Source organism: Scomber scombrus, chromosome 20 (genome assembly GCF_963691925.1).
Source record: "Scomber scombrus chromosome 20, fScoSco1.1, whole genome shotgun sequence".
Taxonomy (NCBI): Eukaryota; Metazoa; Chordata; class Actinopteri; order Scombriformes; family Scombridae; genus Scomber; species Scomber scombrus.
The window spans coordinates 25,290,429-25,306,211 of NC_084989.1; the positions used below are offsets into that span (position 1 = coordinate 25,290,429).

The 15,783-nt window shown below is 42.6% G+C and overlaps 1 pseudogene; it reads left to right on the forward strand.

Moving 5' to 3' along the window:
• Nucleotides 1-8,758: 8,758 nt before the first annotated feature.
• LOC134002172 (uncharacterized) overlaps nt 8,759-15,783 on the forward strand; it is a 136,926-nt pseudogene continuing 129,901 nt past the window's right edge.

Sequence of the window (15,783 nt, forward strand, 5' to 3'; positions counted from 1 at the left end):
GGGCCGCGTTTCGTATCTCAAATACCGTCGCGGCTGATAATAATAAAAAAAAAAATGTAATTATGACAGCCCCGGCCGAGAAAATGTGCGTCGGCCCGGTACGCCCGATGGCCTGTCCATGCCTGGTTTTGTTGGTGTTGAGCGAGGCTCACATACAGACTTTGCTCTCTCAGTAAAAGCACTAAAGTAATGTAGATTAATTATTTATCCTTTTCTTTTTCATTAATTTAAACTTAAATCACCTTTTCCTGCTCCTCCTCATGCAGACTAATGCCGCTGCTGTATTTAGTATTTATGGATCTATGCTGCCCCCTGCTGGATTACACTGAAACACCTTAAACCTCTTCACTAAGTTTATGTCCCAGTGAAAATGTATTAATTCAGTTTATTTAAACTAAAAAAGCTGAATAATTATGAATCATGACAAACCATTTTTTACACTGTAAATACCTAAAAAATACTTAAAATGAAACACACAATATTGAAAATCTTCCATAGTACTGCAGGTTGTCACTGGTTCTTTATGCTATAACTTGTATGAGACGGTTTATGTCTGTTAGCTGATTAAATTCTTTGTCCTGAGATCACAACCAGTGTTTCTGCTTCACCTCTCAGTGTTAAAGAAGAGGAGGATGGATCTGATACAGAATCTGAAGAGTGACTGAACCAAAGAACCAACGTAAGATATCACATGACATCACATTACCTTCATTTGACAGACTTACATTCAAACTCTATAGAAACTAAAGTTTAGTGAAGCTTTCCCCTCAAACACACAACTAAGAAGCTGTTCAGGACTCTAACACAGGGCCTTATAGCATCAGCTGCTACAAACAAAACACACAAACACATAAACTGTGTACTCAAAGGTATTGAGTACTTAAACCTGAAGCTGCTGATTATATTGATCTTCTCTGATGTCACAAAGAGCTCAGTGAGAAATAATTTACTATCAGCATCATTAGTCTGGACTGGAACATTGTGTGCTTACTTCACTGTAAACAGTTGATTTAAAGTAAAGGTTAAACCATGGTGTCCCCCATTAACCCACTGGTTAAGACTCTCTCTCTCTCACTGTGATTCCTTTCATTTTTCCACTGACACTATAATAAACCTTAACAGCTACTGACTAAACTTGTGGTGAGTCATTTTACCAACAATCCTCTTGGATATAAAATATGTTACCTATTTTTCTATATATTGTTGCAAAGTTCACTGAACCACAACAAACAGGTGAGTTAAGAAAACAGAAAACTAACTGAACCTTGTGGTGAGATTTCTTTGCAGACTGTTGCTTAAGATTGAACTTTTATTCTCATTCTCAACATTTAATCCAGAAAAATGTATATTTTAACAAATGTACATTTCCATAACTGAGAAATAAGCTTCTGAGTAGACTTTTAGACATTTTACTGAAGATCTTCTTGAGTTTAAATGACTGCAGAAAACTGGGCTGTTTGTCAAATGAGTCAGATCCAGTAGAAACACAGATTGAGTTTCTACTGTCAGACACACAGAAACACAACTGTTATCCTATCAATGTTCTCTGATTTTACCAGAGAGCCAAGATGAGGAAGAAGGACCTGCTCAACATTCTGGATCATTTAAAAGATGATGAATTTAAGAACTTCAAATGGTGCCTCGAGGATGAAAAGTTGGGCAACATCGAACCCATCAGAAAGAACCAGCTGGAGAATGCAGAGAGGGGGGACGTGGTGGATCTGATGGTGCAGAAATATGAATCTGATGGAGCTGTGAAGGTGATGAAGAGTGTTTTACAGAAGATCAACAGGAATGATCTGGTGGACAAGTTGCCAAACATCAGCTCAGGAGCAGCAGGTCAGTCACAGGAAGAGACAAACATGACATGACATCCAGACAGCAGATCAGAGGAGAAACAGTCCACACAGTCAGTGTTTGTACACTTACACATTATTTTAGTTCTTCAGGCTCCAAGCTTCAACACATTCAATTAAAAATAAAATAACTGAAACCATATTAATAAATACTCAGTATTAATTAGAGTATGTTTATAACAACATAGAAAGAACTGTGTGGGTGATATAGACCTTTTAATACTTAGGGTCTGATTTACTAAAGGTCTGCGTGTGTAAAAACGTGTAAACTTGACATCACCTGCAAATAATGTGCAAACTAACGCAGCACACTGAGATAATACGCACTGTTTATTTAGTACGTTAATAATGAATGTAATATCAGTAGTTTACCGTAATGAATGTAATATGAGACGTTTTAACCTCAGTTTGCAAAATACAGAGAGGAGAAGATGTAAATATATTAATATAACACACGCATTGTGATTTACCAAACCTGAAGGTAATGTTGCTGACGGAAACTGCGTCTATAAATAATAAGTATGAAGGACAGGTATTAACCGGCTGTTACTATGGAGACGAGGAGACGGAGGCACAATGACAGAATACAAACATATCATGGCACAGACATAACTACATGAATCATTGCACAGGGTAAATATGGTAATATCTCTTCCACTGATCACTGTCAGCTATGAGACATTGTGCTTGCTGGAGGCTGGCTTCACATGGACTTTAATTAGAAAAGTGTGGAAAAAGTAGGCCTTACAGGTTTTCAGTGTCAACAACACACGTTTTATTGAGTTATTATGAGTCTCTGAGCACTGAACAAGATAGATAACTGCTTGAGAAGAGACTGACAATGTGCTAAAATAAATGAAAGTGTATATGTTAAAACAAATATAAATCTGGATATAAAAATAATAATAAATAATAATCTGGATCCTAGTTCTCTTACAGTATTAAGAATACAAAGCTACTGCTTAAAAAGATAAAACTCTGAAAACAAATATAAAACGGGTCTCTGGATCCTAGATCTCTGGACATATAAAAATAAATCTTAAATCTTCCTCCTGTACAAAATCAGCAGTTCTTGTGCAGAAAGATGAGCATATCTGCTTTTTCTGGGAGGATCCTGTATATTTCGGGGCTGATTGTGTTTCCAGCTGTAGAAAACACCCTCTGAGATGGAGTTGATTAGTTATGTGCAAGAGATGATAGCAGGGGCAGCATGTCCCTTTTCTGCCACCACCAGTGAGCAGGGTTAGCCGATACAGAGATTGGAGGTAGGCCTCTGTAAAACTGGACCTCAGTTACGGACCTGGCTGGTCTGTAACTGTTGGACCATCTGCTGCAGCTGGTGGTCCTCTACTGCAAACAGCTCTTCCAAGGCTGTTTTCGGTTTCTTTGCAGGTGTAATCTGAAATTAAATGACCATAAAGACACTCATTTTAGTTTCATATTTTAATCCATGCCATGCCCATGACACTTTTACATTTTACTGCAAAATATTGTCACAAACCAGGCCAGTTAGTGGCAAAAAGGGAGTCCACACATGAAATAGCGAATCAAAATTAATTTATTATTGAATAATAATAATAATAATAATAATAATACATTTTATTTAGATGGTGCCTTTCAAGTCACCCAAGGTCACCTTACAAAGAATAAAAGCAACAACAAGAAATATAAAAAATAAAAAACATTAAACATTAGTTAAAACCAGACATCAACCTTAAAACAAGTGCACAGTGTCAGAGTGAGTATGCCTGTTTGAACAGGTGTGTTTTGAGTTTGGATTTGAATGTTGTGAAGGAGTCTGATGTGTGTGTGTGTGTGTGTGTGTGTGTGTGTGTGTGTGTGTGTGTGTGTGTGTGTGTGTGTGTGTGTGTGTGTGTATGGTGGGGGAGTTTCGTAGTATGGGTGCCGAGCAGCTGAAGGCTCGGGCCCCATGGTGCTGAGGCGTGATGTGCGGATGGTTAGTAGACCAGCAGAGGTTGAGCGGAGGGTGCGGGAGGGGCTGTAGTCCTGGAGGAGGTCGCAGAGGTAAGAAGGGGCTAGGTGGTGGAGAGCTTTGTATGTGAGGAGGAGGTTTTTGTAGTGGATGCAGTATTGTACCGGGAGCCAGTGAAGTTGTGTGAGAATAGGGGTGATGTGGTCAGATGATTTGGTGCGGGTGATGATCCGGGCGGCCAAGTTCTGAATAATTTGGCAGTCTGTTGATGAGTTTGGCGGGGAGTCCGGTGAGGAGGGCATTGCAGTAGTCAAGGCGGGAAGTGACAAATGAATGAACCAGGATTTCGGTGCTGGATTGGGACAGTGATGGGCGGAGTCTGGAGATGTTTCTCAGGTGGAAGAAGGCCGTCCGGGTGATGTTTTAAAAGTGAGGTGCAAATGAGAGGGTGCTATCCAGAGTGACGCCAAGGCTCTTGACTTGGAGGGAGAAGGGTACAGGGAATCTGTCGATGATGATGGGTGTGTTGTGATTTTGTGAGGGTTGCTTTGGAGCCGATGAGCAGGGCCTCGGTTTTATTGCTGTTGAGCTTCAGGAAGTTCCTGCTCATCCAGCTCCGGATGTCTTCCAGGCAGGTGATGAGGGAGGTGGGAGGGATGGCAGTGGTGGGTTTGGAGGAGATGTAAACCTGAGTGTCATCGGCGTAGCAGTGAAAATGGATCCAATGATGACGGAGGATTATGTCCAGGGGTAGGAAGTAGATGATGAAAAGGAGTGGACCCAAGACTGACTCCTGGGGGACACCCAGTGAAACACCCTAGCACCCAGACTTGTAGTCCCTTATTTGCACCAATTGTTGGCGGTCAGTGAGGTATGAAGTAAACTAGCAAATTGCAGCACCAGTGATCCCAATGCCAGCCAAGCAGTCTAAGTGTAGTGCGTGGGAGATGGTGTCAAATGCTGCACTGAGGTCGAGGAGGATGAAAAATGGTGAGTAGTCCAGAGTCAGCTGCACAGAGGAGGTCATTAGTGATTTTGACCAGGGCTGTTTCAGTGCTGTGTTTTGGACGGAAACCAGATTGAAAGGGTTCATGGAGGTTGTTTGTGTCAAGGTGGGACTCTAGTTGTGCGGCAACCACCCTTTAAAGTGTTTTGGAGATGTAGGGAAGGTTGGAGGTGGGCCGGTAAAGGTTAAGGTCTGTTGGGTCAGCACTGGGTTTTTTCAGGATGGGTGTAATAGCAGCCAGTTTGAGAGTGGGGGGTACAGTGCCAGTGGTGAGGGAGGAGTTGATTATGTTGGTGATCAAGGGAGAAATGGATGGCAGACAGGCTTTGATGAGGGAGGTGGGAAGAGGATCAAGCTGACAGGTGGTGGCTTTGGCTTTGCAGATGAGTTCAGAGATGGTGTGTTCTGATACTAGGGTGAAGTCGGAGAGGGAGCTGATGGGAGGTTGGCCGGTGGTGATCATCCAGGTTGGATTGTTGGAGGAGGCCAGTTGTTGGTGAATGGTGTTAATTTTAGAGTTGAGGAAGTCCAGGAAGGCATTGCACTGATCGGTGGAAGTGTCTGGTGGGAAGGTTCTAGGAGTCTGAAGTAGGTGGCTGACTGTTGAGAAGAGGACTCTGTTTTTACCTGTACCAATGTGGTGAGGTGAGTGTAGTATGAAGATTTGGCAATGTTAAGGGCGTTCTTGTAGTGATGTAGGTGGTCCGAGTACATTTGGCTGTGTACAGTGAGTCCAGTCTTTTTGAACAGTCGCTCCAGTTGGCGGCCTGTGGCTTTGAGCTGGCGTAGGTCATACTGAGCGGGATTTCAGGGGAGCCAGGGTCGTGAAGGAAGAGGAGAGACAGTTATTATAATGAGTCACCAGGTCAGCAGGGGAGGATGCTAGGGGAGGGCTGGGGTAGGAGCTGATCAGGGTGGAAGATCTGTGGTGTTGATATGTTTGATGTTTCTGAAGGAGATGGGGCCTCATGTACAAAGACGTGCGTGGATTTCCTACTGAAACATGGCGTACACTCAAATCCAGAAAACGTCGTACGCACAAAAAAATCCAGATGTATGAATCTGTGCTTACGCATGAATCCAAGCACATTTCCTTTGTACATCCCAATCAACGTGGAATTGAGCGCACACCCGACCCTTCCCTGTCCACGCCCCCATTTAAATACGCAAATCATATTTAAATGGGCCCCGCACCTGAGATTCTCCTCTCTGCACGATCAGAAAATTAAAACAAAAGAATGAGTAAGACGGGAAAAAAGAAGAACTTTACAGAAAGCTAATTGGAGACGCTACTCACTGAAGTGGAGGCGCGCAAAAATGTACTCTTTGGCACGCTGTCCTCCGGCATAAACAATAAACGCAAGAGGAGTGAGTGGGAGAGTGTGTGTGAGGCTGTCAATGCTGTGGGGTCAGAAAAGTGCACACATGCTGAATTGAAAAAGAAGTGGTCCGACATCAAGGTGGATGTGAAGCGGAGAACGGCTGCCCGACGCAAAAGTGTGGCCAAAACAGGCGGGGGGGACAGAGAATAGGGGCCCACTCCGTTTGAACAGAGAGTCGCCGCAATCGTGGGTGACACTGCTTTCTCAGGGGTGGTGGGAGCACATGTGGGTGACTCTGATTACCCCCAAGGATCACACAGTATTGTTGCAAATTAATGCAGAAGTGCACAGGGGAAAAGGTGAGGCTGATTAAGACATTTCACACTTTACGCACAGGGTTATTAACATGAGTACTCTGCACAGAGAGACAATCAGGGGCTTGTTAGAAAAATCTGAAGCTATAGTTTAACCAGCAAGTCACTAACTTTAACCTGACTAGTAACGATGCTGTGAAGACGGGATAGTATTTCGGGGCGCACATGCTTAATGATGCGCATTGAGCATGTGCGCCCCCATACACGGGGATTAATATTACCCATCGCGCTCAGTGCCAGCTTGTCTGTTCCCAACCATGCTGTTACTCAGAATCGTGCGTTGAACCAGGCCACCTCGCCACAATGTTGGTTAATTGCATTTGTGCATCACATATGATCTGTACATTGATCGAATGAAAATGTTTCCTGTTGACATATACAAATTCATCATGTGATGGCGCTTTAATAGCAATGTGTGTGCAGTCAATAGCTCCGATTACATTAGGAAAACCGGCTCTCGCTGCAAATTGCGCTTTAATGTTGACCTGTTCAGCTGCATTGTATGGGAATTTGATATAGACCTGGCTGACATGCGGATAATTCCGTCCCACGCGGCTGGCATGGCTCGGCTCAGGTCGACTGGCACAGTCCCGATCGGTCGGCCAGCTCCCTCTGGAATGCCCCGGTTGCTAGGAACCCCAGTGTGGTCACTGGTCAGCACCTGTATGGATACAGGCAGCGCATGGCTCCTCGCTGTGTCGCGCTCCAAGGCCGGCGGCAGCTCTGCGCACAGTTCCAGGAGGATTGCCCTCGGGAACCTAAAGCGGCTGATGAGCCAGTTGTCATCATGTGCCAGTAAATCCTCTCTGTCTCTGAACACACGCTCTCTTCGTATTACACCATGTACAATGTCTTCTAATACTGCTAAAGCAGTCATTGTTGTTAACGGTATTTTCTGCACTACTCTGCGCATGCTTTTATATCCACTTTTGTAATTGCAGACACGTGGGTGTGTTAATTGTTCATCAGTGTTAATTGTTCATGTTCTGATGTGAACATCACTCAGTCTGAGGACTAATTGTTTTCACATTTATTTATTATAACAGTTTCCCAGCATAACCTCTAAGTGTCGCCAAAGGATCAACAGCTGTAGAAACGTGCGTACGCCAGCCATGAAGTTGGCGTGAGGCACCGCACATTTCCACGGTCATTTCACTCTTGATACATCTGAACTTTGCCGTGAAAAAGAACGTACGCCACGTTTTTGTGCGTACGCACCCTTTGTACATGAGGCCCATGGTCCGTTGTACTTTGACTTTGTGTAATTGGGTGTGAATGTCAAAAAGTACAGCTTTTTTGGGGGGAAATCCGTGATATCAAGGTTGGTGGGAGTGATGTCAGTGCAGCCGATTAAGTCCAGTATGTGGCCTTTGTTATGGGTTGGGAGGTTGACATGTTGTGTGATACCGAGACAGTCCAGGAGTGATATGAAGTCGTTGGCAAGGATACTGGATGGATTATCAATGTGGAAGTTGAAATCGCTGAGGAGGATAACAGTTGGGGACATTGCACATATAGATGTAAGTAGTGATGAGAATTCATTGAGGAAAACAGCAGAGGGTTTTGGTGGCCTATAGATGGTAACAATGATGGTGGGTTTGGGGCCTGGTGGTTTTACAACTAAACATTCAAAAGAGAAGTGATGGGGGACAGTGACAGCAGTGACTTTGATGTTGTCATGGTGAAGGAGGGCGAGGCCGCCCCCCCTCCCTGTAGCATGGGGTTTACTAATAAAAGAGAAACCTGGTGGAGCAGCCTCATTTAGGTGGGAAAAGTCATTAGGCTGTTGCCAAGTCTCAGTGAGGCATACAATGTCCATCTTACGGTCAGCAATAAATCCAGAAGAACAGGTTAAAAATCCACATGATATAGGATGGTCAGCGACATAGTCCAGCTGTAGGTGATTCAGACGGTGAAGCCACAGAATCAGTGCAGTGGATGCAGAGAAGTGAAGCGTGTAGGTTGTAGCTTCTCTGGAGGCGGGTAAACAGCTGATCGACGCCGGTGATTAGCAGCAGACTAGCCGACCGGCAAGCGAACACTCCGCCATGGTGTCGCTTGCGCTGCTGATTGACTCTCACGCGCTGCCTCTCACACGAGCGTGACGTCATTGTTTGGCAAGGCACGTGAAAGAAAGGCATCGATAAGAGAATCGTTAAGCATAAAGGCAAATGATGTCGATGGATTGAACCAATTGGAACCGGTTCTTAACTGGAACCAGTTCTCGATTCCCACCCCTAGTGTTGCTACAGCAGCGGAGGTCAGATATGTGTTTTCCTGTCTCTCTGAACGGAGTAGAGGTAACTGTGGTCAGAGGTTGGATATGGTGAACCCTGAGGGATGGAGGAACAGTCTAGGCGTCTAGGCACACAGAAGCAACCTGAACGCAAGAGGAAGAGCTGAAGCTTGATCACAGGAAATCTGTGCAAGCAACAATATATCTGAGTGAAAGCACATAGTTTGAGCAGGAACAGAACAAATTTGAGCAGAAGCAGAGGCTACATGAATGTTACGGAAGGGTTAGAGATAAAATCTGAAAGTAAAATCAATAAATTATGCTCTCAAATTGATAAACAACACTCTTTAATAAAGATAGTAATCAAAGTCCATAGCTTCACACTGTGCAGATGATTTTGGGATCGTCATTGAAGATGCAACTGTGAAAAACATGGATGAACTCTTGTCAGCTGACATAATTCTGTCAGAGGATCCTGCAAAGTAACTTATCGGTTACTGTAATTAGCGTTGGGGATCAGAGAAACTTTTAGTTTTAACTATGAAAGTCAGTACAAATTAAATGTATTATTTTATTATTTTAATAATTTTTCCAGTTTCTCTTCCTTGTTAAACATGTAACATGTAATGATCAAAATACTATAGATAGAGAAAGTGAACCAGCCCTGACTCTCTGAACAAACCGCACAAAAGTTCCTATGTGTGCAAGCACAAATGGCAAATAAAGTTCTTGAATCTTGAATCTTGAATCAGCTGGATGAAAGGAGAGATCATTACATGGAGTGATTTATTCTGTATTTAAAGTCCAACTAAAATTGAAAACACAAATTATCCTCTAGAAGTCTAAATAAGTTTCCACCACTTAACATTTTACTGTTTGTTTAATTCAGACACATTCATGTTGTGAGGAAAAGTTGTGACTCAGACACACAGAACAAAAGTCTGACTAACACGTTTTACATCACTAATGCAAATAAAATAAGAAAGGTCGAGAATAAGGTCAGTGTGCATGTTAACACTTTACATAATTATACATGTAACCTGATTTCACTGAGTAACTTGGTTATATGAGTGCATGTAAACACACTGATATATGTTCAGATCTGTATTTTTCTTCTCTTTCAGCAGAAAGTGGTCTGCAGGAGCTTTTAGATGAACATCAGTTCAGTCTGAGCAGCACATGTGAATGTGTGACTCAAGGAACTGATGAAGCAGGAAGTGAAATCCTCCCCAATAGCATCCACAATGAGGTCTACATCACAGAGGGACAGAGTGAAGAGGTTAATACCCAACATGAGGTGAGGCAGCTTGAAACAGCTTCTAAGATGAAGACCCTCCATGACGCTCCAATCAAGTGTCAGGACATCTTTAAAGTCTTACCTGACCAACAGAAACACATCAGAGTGGTTCTGATGAACGGCGTCGCTGGCGTTGGAAAAACCTTCTCAGTGCAGAAGTTCACTCTGGACTGGGCACAGCGCTCCAAAAACCAAGATATCAGTCTGCTGATTCTGTTCTCGTTCAGGTCGCTGAACTTGATCAAAGATGAGCAGTACAGTCTGCTCATGCTGATCCATGTTTTCTATCCAACATTACAGAAGCTCACAGCAGAGAAGCTCGCTGTCTGTAAAGTTCTGTTCATCTTTGACGGCCTGGATGAAAGCAGACTTTCACTGGATTTCAACAACAGTGAGGTCGTGTCTGATGTCACACAGAAGTCATCAGTCAGCGTGATGTTGACAAACCTCATCAAGGGGAAGCTGCTTCCCTCGGCTCTCGTCTGGATAACTTCCCGACCTGCAGCAGCCAATCAGATCCCTCCTTCGTGTGTGGACAGGGTAACAGAAGTACGAGGCTTCACTGACGCCCAGAAGGAGGAGTACTTCAGGAGGAGATTCAGTGATGAAGAGCAGTCCAGCACAATCATCTCACACATCAAGACATCCAGGAGCCTCCACATCATGTGTCACCTCCCAGTCTTCTGCTTGGTCATTGCTACAGTTCTGGACCACATGTTGACTCCAGACCAGAGAGGAGAGCTGCCCAAGACCCTGACTGACATGTACTCACACTTCCTGCTGGTTCAGACAAAGAGGAAGAAGAACAAGTATGATGAGGGACATGAGACGAGTCCACAGGAACTGACGGAGGCTGACAGGAACCTTCTTCTGAAGCTGGGGAGGCTGGCATTTGAACAACTGGAGAAAGGAAACATCATGTTCTACCAAAAAGACCTGGAGCAGTGTGGTCTTGATGTCACAGAGGCCTCAGTGTTATCAGGAGTTTGTACACAGATCTTCAAAAGAGAGAGTTTGATCTTCCAGAAAAGAGTCTACAGCTTTGTTCATCTGAGCGTTCAGGAGTTTCTGGCTGCAGTCTACATGTACCACTGTTACACCAGCAGGAAGACAGAGGTACTCGAGGGTTTCCTGGGAAAAGAGTACAGTTACTCATCTCTGGATGACTTCCTGATGGGAGCCATGGAGAAATCTCTCAGGAGTAAAAATGGCCACCTGGACCTGTTTGTCCGCTTCCTTCATGGCCTCTCTCTGGAGTCCAACCAGATTGTCTTAGGAGACCTGCTGGGTCAGACAGACAACGGTCCAGAAACCATCCAGAGAGTCATCAACAACCTGAAGGAGATGAACAGTCGTGATATCTCTCCTGACAGAAGCATCAACATCATCCACTGTCTGATGGAGATGAACGACCGCTCAGTACATCAGGAGATCCAAGAGTTCCTGAAGTCAGAGAACAGATCAGAGAAGGAACTCTCTGTGATCCACTGCTCAGCTCTGGCCTACATGCTGCAGATGTCAGAGGAGGTTCTGGATGAGTTTGACCTGAAAAAGTACAACACATCAGAGGAAGGACGACTGAGACTGATCCCAGCTGTGAGGAACTGCAGAAAGGCTCGGTAAGTCCAGATGTGATTAATATTATAAATCAGTGTAGATTAGTAGTTTAGTTCTTCAAATATAAATAATATAAAATTCTTATTATTGTTAAAATAGTGCTTTACTTGTTTATAGCTGAAATAACATGTCAGTTATATTTAGTCTCAGATGTGCAAAATAATGTTGATGTTTCAGATGGTTGTTTATAGCTGTTAAGTTAATGAACAGTTATTCTATTTAACTTTATATATCTAATACGGTAACTTTACATATTTTATACAGTAACTTTATCTATTTTATACAGTAACTTTACATATTTAATACAGTAACTTTATATATTTACATATAACTTTGTGGAGACAGACATGGGATCAGATCACACAGACACACTGTGCACATTATGGAAGCCTCAATGTAACTGCATGTTCTCTCCTTCATCTGCAAGATTAAAGCAAAACAAAGATTAAAGTCTGCAGGTATGAGAGAGAGTGATGAGAATGATTGTTTCATTCAAGCACAGTGAGACATCTTTTCTTACTAGATAAGATGAATAATATATAACCACTATAACCAGGTCTATTCCAGTGGTGGACATTTGTTGCATATCACCCCCCCCCCCCCCCCCCCTCTCTCCACTGATGTAAAGATCAACTGTTCATCACATTACAGGATGTCAAACTGTTCTGTCATCAAATGCATGAAGTAAATATAAAGTGTCCTCTTTTCATGATAATATATGTTGTAATATATGTGTCATTACAGACTTTCTGACTGTGGACTCTCAGAGACTCACTGTGAAGTTTTGGCTTCAGCTCTGAAGTCCAACACTCATCTGACACAACTGGACCTGAGTAGAAACAGCCTGTCTGATTCATCAGTGAAGCTGCTGTCTGCTGTACTGGAGAGTCCAGACTGTAGACTGAAGACTCTGAGGTCAGTTCACTGACTGTCTGTTACTATTGTTGATCTTAATGTTTAACAACTGAACCTAATATACACTATATTGTCAAAAGTATTCACTCACCCATCCAAATAATTTAAATCAGGTGTTCCAATCCCTTCCATGGCCACAGGTGTATAAAATCAAGCACCAAGGCATGCAGACTGTTTCTACAAACATTAGTGAAAGAATGGGTCGCTCTCAGGAGCTCAGTGAATTCCAGCGTGGTGCTGTGATAGGATGCCACCTGTGCAACAAGTCCAGTCGAGTCCTCGCTCCTAAATATTTCACAGTCAACTGTCAGTGGTATTATAACAAAGTGGAAGCGATTGGGAACGACAGCAACTCAGCCATGAAGTGGTAGGCCACGTAAAATGACGGAGTGGGGTCAGCGGATGTTGAGACGCATAGTGCGCAGAGGTCAGCAACTTTCTGCAGAGTCAATCGCTGCAGACCTCCAAACTTCATGTGTCCTTCAGATAAGCTCAAGAACAGTGCGTAGAGAGCTTCATGGGTTTCCACGGCCGAGCAGCTGCATCCAAGCCAAACATCACCAAGTGCAATGCAAAGTGTCGGATGCAGTGGTGCAAAGCACGCAGCCACTGGACTCTAGAGCACAAATGCGCTTCTGGAAGAATGGTCAAAACTTCCCATAAACACTCCTAAACCTTGTGGAAAGCCTTCCCAGAAGAGTTGAAGCTGTTATAGTTGCAAAGGGACCAACATCATTTTAAACCCTATGGATTAAGAATGGGATGTCACTTAAGTTCATATGCGAGTCAAGGCAGGTGAGCCAATACTTTTGGCAATATAGTGTATGTTCATTCATAACTTACATCCATGAAGTTCATTAGTTTCCATATTTATTTTTTACTGTACAAAGTTTAGTGTGTAGTTATAAAAGATGACTGATTCTTAAAGAAACTGTAGAAAATGTCCACTGTTTAAAGTAAATGTATTTTTATAATTTTTGGTTAAGAGTCACATCTGTATACCAGAGGTGGCAAAAGTACTCACATTCTGTACTTAAGTAGAAGTACAGATACTTGTGTAGAAAAAGACTCTGGTAAAAGTAGAAGTACTGATTCAACTCCTTTACTCAAGTAAAAGTAAGAAAGTACAGGCTCTGAAATGTACTTAAGTACAAAAGTAAAAAAGTAAAAATGAATGTGTATCTCTTTTGATAACTCGGAAAAATAAGGATAGGATAGTTGTTCTCTTTTGTTTAAAGAATCACTGGACACATAGTGTAGTTTTTCTGCAAGCCAAATTCCAGACAGAATTATAAATATTAGGGCTGTCAGTGTTAACATGTTAATCGTGATGTGATTAAGGGCTAAGCATTGTGAGGAAAAACGCTTTTTGTGTCCTCCTCTCACTATGGTGTCAGTCTGCTCCGACATAAACACTCACACCAAAACCCTAAAAGTCACGAAGCAGCATCTTCTCTCACTAATACAGTTCAAATCAGTGAGCCACACTTCCAGAATAAGGTGGAGTTTAATGGAGAAATGTGATTACTGACCTGCTGCATGTACACAAGGATTTATAGTAACCAGGTTACTGCAGTGAATGTAAACACACTGATTGATGAGGACATCGTTCAACTACACACTTCAAACCTGAACACATCTGATTGGATTATAAATGGATTTTAATCTACATCATTTATTCCTTATTCAGATTGAGGGACTGCAGTTTGTCAGAGATCAGCTGTGCTTATCTGGTCTCAGCTCTGAAGTCCAACTCCTCCCATCTGAGAGAGCTGGATCTGAGTAACAACAAGCTGCAGGATTCAGGACTGAAGCAGCTGTGTGATTTTCTGGAGAGTCCAGACTGTAAACTGGAGACTCTGAGGTCAGTTCACTGCATGTCTGTTACTATTGTTGATCTTAATGTTAAACAACTGAACCTAATTTATGTTCATACATAACTTACATCATGAAGTTCATTTGTTTCCATATTTATGTTGTACTGTACAAAGTTTAGTGTGTAGTTATAAAAGATGACTGATTGTTAAAGAAAGTGTAGAAAATGTCCACTGTTAGTTGTTAAAGTCAATGAATGTTTATAATTGTTGGTAAAGAGTCACATCTGTATACAGAAGATCCTCTCAATTAATATCTGTTTGAAACTGATCAAGTTTACTTGATGAAGGAGAAATATTTCTATTATATTCTTAAATGTGTTTTAATGATAATGTCTGATCATTGATATTGATCCTTTACAACACATAGAGAGAGAGAGAGATCAATGCAGGTGTTTAATGTATTTTATGACTCAGTGTTGACATGAATATGTGTCTGAATGTTGTGGTGACATTATGATGATCCACAATAACACAATGACAATTGGCGCTTTTCAGGGATAGTACCTGGTACCTGGTACTTTTTTAGTATCTGCTCTGCCGAGGTTCCAAGCGAGCCGAGCCGATACTAAATATGACGTCAACAGAATGCCGGCCACTGATTGGTCAGCGAGTCACTGGAATAGTCACGAGCCGTCCCACACTAGAATCAAACCCGGCATTTTTAAATACCGGCAACAGCGTTAAAGCTACACGGCTCAATTTTCTTGCTTTGTGTTTGACAAAAAGCCACAAACAGCAGCAAGTACACCATCGCCTCCACTGTTTATGTGTTTTGTGTCGCATATAAAACGAAGTCACTGCAGTTTCTTGGAGCCGTGCTATGACGACCCCACCCACGTTGAGTAGGTACTTTTTTGTAATGGAAAAGGTCTGTCCTGGAACCGAGTTGGGCCGAATCGAGCCGAGTAGTGCTAGAACTGTATGGTGGAAAAGCGCCAAAAGTCACTCTGCTCATTTTAGAGAAAAGCTCATTGATGAGGACATAGTCATGTTGAACTACACATTTAAAACATGAACACTGAGAGGATTATAAATTGATTTTTATTTACACAACAAACAAGAAACCTGGTTTGTGTAATCAGGGTCAGGGATTAGAGAAACTTGGTTTGTGTAATCAGGGTCAGGGATTAGAGAAACCTGGATTGTGTAATCAGGGTCAGGGATTAGAGAAACCTGGTTTCCACAGGTAGATTTCTTCTGGAGAACTCTGATTTCTCTTCATTTATCAGCTTTTTATATGTGAGCATGTGCAGGATAAAAGACTGCAGACAGAGAAAGTAACAGCAAAGCAGCTGGATGAAAGCAGAGATCATCACTCATATTTAAAATAATCCATCTGAAGTCCAGCTA